Below are 7,323 nucleotides of genomic sequence, written 5' to 3'. Positions count from 1 at the left end.
AAAAAAAAAAAAAAAAAAAAAAAAAAAAAAAAGACCTCTCATTACTCATCTTTTTCAGAAGTTTCCTGGTATTCTAACTTACTTTTCTATATGAGCTAAGATCAGTTTAAAAATCATACTGGTGTTTTTCTTAGGACTGCATAAAAAGAGCAGATTAACTTAAAGAGTTCTGGCATTTTTATGGGGTTGAGTCTTGCTTTCCTAGAACACAGATGACTTTCTATTTATTAAAGTCAATATTTGTTTCCTTCAAGAACATTATAAAGTTTTCTTCACATACATCATGCACATTACTTATTCACATTATTCCTAGGGATGTTATACTATTTGTGTGTGTGTGGCTATTATTAAATGGAGTCTTTTCCAATGTGTCTTCCATGTATTATTTTTTTAAATATACAATGTTCTATTGATTTCTGGATATTGACTTTGTACCTTCTTTAATTCTCTTATTATTTGCACTAGTTTTCAGTTTAGAACAAAATGTTAAAATATATCTCCCTCACTCTCACTTTAGGAGAAGTCCAAGAGAAGGAGAACAAGACAATAGGGACCACAATACCCTGCATTTCACAATGAGAACCTTGGCCATCTTACGCAGGACTTGAAAAGGAGCAGGCTAGAAAGTGATTTTGTGCCCTTGGTTCAATTCTGTAACTATTCCAAAGCTATTTCAGAGATTGGACAGTCTACAGGAGAAAGCTATTTCTGAGAGAAAGGCCTATTTTTGGAAAGCACTGGTGTACTTCGTATTCCCACCTCATAAGTAAAAGAGAGGATCCCAGCGCCACCAGCGTTCCAAGTGAAATGTGGTGAGAATTCTTAGGAAAACTTTTCTTCTGCCCCTAGAATTGAGAAGATTCGGGCCTAATTCCCTCCTGGGACTAGATATGTATCCCACAGTAGGCACTGTCTTTGGCCTGGATTTGTTCCAAGCCTACCAAGAGGATTTCTAGTAGGGGACTATGAACTCTAGAGAAGGGGTAGAGGACTGATGTCCAAATGCTGAATACAGGAATTGTAGGCAACCAGCTTGAGTAGAGCCCCACCTCACAAAGAGTCAAAATGTGAATATGACCAATACAAGAGAGAACCAGCTTCAATACAATTAAGATTTTTCCTGATTTACTCTCTTCCCTTCTGTGTTCCCTTGTGTCAAGAATACCTAGAGGGGGTCAAGAATACCTAGGGGGAAGGAGAAGTTCAAGGAAGGGAAATAGAAAAGCAATCATCACAGCTTCCTACTGCAGGCTTCAAGCTCAAGGAGATAGAATTTTTAACTTTAAAAAAAGTTTACGGTATTGATTAGTGGAGTGAAATGGACACTGTAATTACTAAAATAAAATTGATTTTGTAACTGAAAGAAACCAGAAGACTTTTTATTATCCAACACTGACTGAAAACTCATTCAGGGGCAGGAAATCAGCTGGCCTTCAAAAGAAGCTTAATAGAACTTATTGGAAAGAATAAAGCAATTTTTTTCTAATTTCCTATGGAGCACTGCTTTTTTGATAGATTTAGGAAAAAAAAAATGTTAAATAATAGTGCTGATAGTGCCTTCTCCCTGATTTTACTGGGAATGCTTCTAATATTTTACCATTAGACATGATTTATTTTCAGTTTTTCAAAACTTTTTTAATACAGAAATTTCCAAACAAACACGAAAGTAGAGTTTAAATAGTATAAAGAACCTCCACGTACCCATTAACCAGCTTCAACAATTATCAAGTCATAGCCATTAATGTTTTATCTAGACTCCCACTCACTAATTTTAGGTTAGCTTTATTTTTTTCATAGCTTTATTGAGATATACCATATGCCACCCATTTAAAGTGTACAATTCAATGTTTTTTAGTATATTCACCATAATCTAATTTTAGAACATCTTCACCTCCTCTAAAAGAAAACTCAGTAGCAGTCAGTCCCCATTTTCCCTTCTTCTCCTGGCCCTAAGCAAATACTAATCTACTTTCTGCCTCCATGGACATGCCTATGCTAGACATTTCATAAATGGAATCATATATTATGTGCACTTTTGTGACTGGATTATTTCACTTAGCATGTTTTCATGGTACATCCATGTTGTAGCCTGTATCAGAACTTCATTCCTTTTACTGACTAATAATATTACATTGTATAGATATATCAAATTTTGTTTATCCATTCATCGGTTTATGGGCCTTTGTATTATTCCCACTTTTTGGTGATTGTGAATAATGCTGCTATGAACATTCATGGACAAGTTTTTGTGTAGACATACATTTTTAATTCTCTTGGATATATACCTAGGAGTGGAATTGCTGGGTTCTATGGTAAATCTGTTTAACTTTTTGAAGAAATACCAAAATGTTTTCTAAAGTATAACAATTTTAGATCCCACCAGCAATTTCTCCAAATTCTCAACAACATTTATTATTGTCCTTTTTATTATTGCCATCCTAGTGAGGCAGAATAGAACAGGGACTTGCTCCTGGGAGGCTGCACGTGGATATTCAGGCTGAGCAGACAAGCGGCAGTAGCATCTTAACTTCCCTATCAATCATCTTGCACTTTGGAGCTCTGCGGTTTTCTGAGCAGGAAGCAAAACCACAAAATACAAAAACCCTCTTTTCTTTGCTTCTCAGAAAAGAGCTTGCTCAAGCAAAAAAGCCCCAAGAACCCATTTTTCTCCCCCTTTTTCTTGAATATCCCTCCCTTTAGTTATGATAGAGAAACACCCCCATCCTGGAACAACATATAAACCCTTCTCTAAGAATTCATGCCCTGTGCTTCACTTGAGAGGCATCACCCATGCACCCTTCTGTGTGTACTTGCACTTTGCAATAAACTTTGAGTGTGAGTATGACTCTGCTGTGTGAGCTTGAAGTTACTGTGGGTTCATGACAGGATTCTTCTCTTGGGAAATCCAAGAACTTGCGTCTCCAACATCACTAGTAGGTGTAAAGAGATATCTCACAGTGGTTTTGATTTGCATTTTCCTCATGAGTAATGATGTTGGGCTAGGTTAGCTTTTAAAAACCCAATTCTTTAGAATCCTTTTCTAATGTAATTTCTATTATAATCCATTGCTTTCCCAAAGGCATTCCCACTCATGTTGGAATAGGCAATAACTCTACTTCCTATTAAAGAAAGTAAATTGAGTGAGATAAACACTTTGAGTGGCTAATGAAAGAGGGGAACCAATGCATCTTTGCATGGGTTTGGCCAGGAGAATGGATTGGGGAGAAAATTTAGAAAGGCCTCAGGCCCAGCAAAACTGGGGAAGCTGATGCACATCCTAATTTTCACTTATAGGAAACTCCATGCTTTCAGTTAACTTTTTCATCTGTACCATACAAATTACTTCAATTCAGAGTAAATGTGCTCAAAACACCAAGTTCTTATTTTTGACAAGATAAGAACTTGGTGTTTTGAGCAGACTTACAAAATTCTAAATTCTCTACTCTGTGCCTGCTAATCTTTAAGTAAGAGAGTCATAAGGAAAGTTAATAGCCTCATGAAGTCATGGAGCCACCACTGAAGTGTTTAATCACTATATAATAAACTTAATATTTAGTAGCTACAGGTACCTGTCATGCCCACAGCCTCTCTCCTAGGGAAGGAGGCACCCACCTGAATGTAAAATTTCTATTAAGTCCTATTTTCTCATTTTAAAAAAGCAAATTTGCTTTTTATTCCACAATATGATTGATCATTGTAGAAATGTCTCAGATTTAATTATTTCCTTAATTAATTGCTAATCCCTTGCCCCCAATAACCTGTCAAAGAATGAGAAATTTTCGAAGAATCAATATGAACACAAGCCTTAAAAAGAAAGTTTTTATTCCTTTTTTTTTTCTTTGGCAGCTGACCAGTATGGGGAAAAAAGAAAGTTTTCAACTTTGGCACCACTTAAAGTAGCCCAACAAGAGCAGCACTTTTTCCCAACATAAACTCTCAGGTTATGTCACAAGTCTCCCATTTTTGGTTTTTTATTCAATTCCAAGAAGAAAAGAAGTGAAGTGAAGACAAGAGAAAGAAAAAGAAAAGAGGGATTCTGGATAGTAGCTGATTCCATGTCTTGGAGGAAAAATTGATTAGATATGAAACTGAAACTGACAGTCAAACAGATCAGATTTGATTTTACAACTTGAAGTTCAGATGTGTAATTAGGCATAGGTCCAAAGTTTTTTGTTGCTGAATTGCTTGTCATGTAGCCTGCAGTTAATGATTAAGTGCCATTGAGTCAGGAATCACAGGATTCCCTTACGGCCTTAATGCCCTAAAGATAACATCACTGAGGTACAGGTCACAAGCTGTTTGTCTTAAGATTCTTTGCAGAACCCTGGAGTCAGCTCCATTCAGTGCAAACCAGTCCAGAACTGGCCAAGCCCCACAGACCCCTTCCCTGAGTCAGTGCAAGTATCTGATGAGTGGCCTATTGTCAGAAGGTCTGAAACTCCACCTCCACATCATGCCAACATTGCCATTTTCTGAACATGCAACCCATGAAGATGCCTGAGGAAACAATTGCACATGCCCTAGGTACTTTCCAAATTTCTCTTTGTTCTCTCTTGCAGTTACTAATCATTGCTGCCCAGGCCTCCCCTTTTTTCCCAGCACACTCTCCTTAAATATTCCTCACTCCCCACCACCAGGTAGGCAGATTTGAGGTCACCTCCCATCTCCAGGTTTGGCCACCCTGAGAATAAACTTTTTCTGTGCTACAAGGACCTTAGTCTCCGCATTTGACTGGCTTGTGTGTGCAGGCAAACAAACTCCATTCTTTTCTGTAGCAGAACCTCCTGCTATTGCCAAAAATCTCACACACTGTGCTGAAAGGACTCCTTTTAGGAGTCTCCTAAAAGGGGCTCCCACTGGCCAAGTAATGAAAATATATGGAACAACGTACCACGAATACTTCCACCACTCCTCCTTATATTATGATGTAGTCTACAAGAACTATTAGTCAAATGAAATAGTCTGTGAAATGCTGTAGGTCCATAATAGCATGTAAGAGAAAAATTATTAAGTGCACAAAATAGAAGGGTGAATAAAAGTTTTTTTTTTATATGCAATAATTTGGGAGTGAATACACATGTTTTTTTCTCTTCCTATTATTTATAGTTATGGTATTAGGTGCTTATTTCCATCTGCACAAGATGAGAAGAATAAACTCAGGGAACTTTTAAAAAGCCAGTTAGCTCCAGAAAAAGGAAAAACTGTACCAAAACCAGGTAGGACCCATCACACTAGTGGCCTCACACAATAACCTGATAGAAAGGGGATTTATTGCAGTTAGTCAACACCAGTAGACACATACAAAACCAAGTAGAAATAGGATACAATAAAATAATAAATTAGCTGAATGTCCCAAATAAGAGCTCATTGCATACTCAATCCATTATCACCTAGGAAGTGAATATTCTGTTAATATTAAGCCCCTAATAATTACATAGTGATACTAATAAGGGAGATTTAAGTTTTTCAAAAAAGTCCACTAGCCCAGGTCTATATATCTTCATTGCAGGACAATGAGTTACAATGACACTGCAGACCATGCAAATCTTAAAGCACACATCTTGTCCAATAGATAAACTGAATTACAAAAATAAAAATCTATATTAAAAATAATCTTACAGTCCAATGAAGTATAAAAAGGGACTTGGCATAATGATCAGTGGCTCAAGAAACTTAAATACTAAGGGAAAGAAGCCAATCTGAAAAGGGTACACACTGTATGATTCCACCTGTATAACATTTTGGAAAAGGCAAAACTATGGAGACAGTAAAAAGATTAGTGGTTTCCAGGGATAGGGGTTGGGGCTGTGGTTGGTGGGAGAGAGGGATGAACAGGTAGAGCACAGAGGCCTTTTAGCACAAGGGAACTACTCTATATGACACTATAACAGTGGATACATGTCATTATATATTTGTCCAAAACCCTGGAATGTACAACACAAAGAATGAACCATAATGTAAACTATGGACTCTGGGTTCATCAAATGTAACAAATGTACCACTCTGGTGAAAGATGTTGATAACAGGGGAGACTATACATGTGTGGGGGTATGGGGTATATGGAAAACTTCTGTACCTTCTGCTCAGTTTTGCTGTGAATCTAAAACTGCTGTAAAAAAGTCTATTAAAAACAAAAAAAAACAAGTAAATTCTGTCACATGCTACAACATGTTTGAACCTTGAGGACATTATGCTAAGTGAAATAACCCGTTAAAAAAGACAAATATTGTATGATTCTACCTACAAAGGTATCTAAAGTAGTTAAACTTACAGAAACAGAAATTCGAATGGTGGTTGCCAAGGGCTAGGGGGGCAGGGAAATGGGACATTGTTGTTTAATGGTTATAGTTTTTTTGCAAGATGAAAAAGTTCTGGAGATCCGCTGTACATTTTGAACAGACTTAACATTTACTGAACTGTACATTAAGAAATATTTAAGATGGTAAATTTTATGTTGTGATTTTTACCATGGTTAAAAGTAAAGCAAAATCACTGAAAAAAAAAAGAAAGAAATGTACATGTCTGATGAAATATAAAAAGGGATTTAGCATAATAATCAGTGGCTCAGGTTCCTGTGAGCTTATTTAGTGCAATGAAGTCCCAGGTAGAAGCATGAATTAATTAATTGAGAGCTTAGCCATAAAGCTAGTCTGTGGTTGGTGTTTTCTTTTTTCCCTTCATATCTGACATTGGTAATCTGTGTCTTATTTCTTTTATTTCTTTTTTTTAAAGTTTTGCTAGAAGTTTATCAACTTTATTAATTCCAAAAAATAAACTTTTAGCTTTATTAATTTTCTCTACTGTACACTCATTTTATATTTCAATATATATTCACTATGTATATCAAAATGTGTACACCTTAAATATATACAATAAAAAATAAATTTAAGAAATTTATATTTGATTTCTTATTATTTCCTATCTTTTACTTTTTCGAGTTTAATCCACTACACTTTTCCTTAACTTCTTTAGATTCATATTACATATGAAATGTAATGCTGAAAAAAGGAAGTCAAGCACAAAATAGGGGATATTGTGTGATTCTGTTTATATAAAATTCAAGTGCAAGTAAAATTAATCCATGGCTATAGAAAACAAAATAAGTTATCTTTGGGAAAGGAGGGTAGCGAGTGGACGGGACAAGAATTGGACTTCTGGACTGCTGGTAATGTTCTATTTCCTTATCAGATTTGAGCTCTGGTTAAATAAATATGCTCATTTTGTTAAATGTATCATGCCATATACTTTGATTTTTGTACTTTTCAGAATGTACGTTCTACTTTTAAAACCATTATAATACAAAACCAAGTAGAAATAGGATAC

Source organism: Galeopterus variegatus, unplaced genomic scaffold (assembly GCF_000696425.1).
Source record: "Galeopterus variegatus unplaced genomic scaffold, G_variegatus-3.0.2 Scaffold4076, whole genome shotgun sequence".
NCBI classification, from domain to species: Eukaryota; Metazoa; Chordata; class Mammalia; order Dermoptera; family Cynocephalidae; genus Galeopterus; species Galeopterus variegatus.
The sequence above is the reverse complement of the archived record's forward strand: the minus strand, read 5'-3'. Positions refer to the sequence as shown.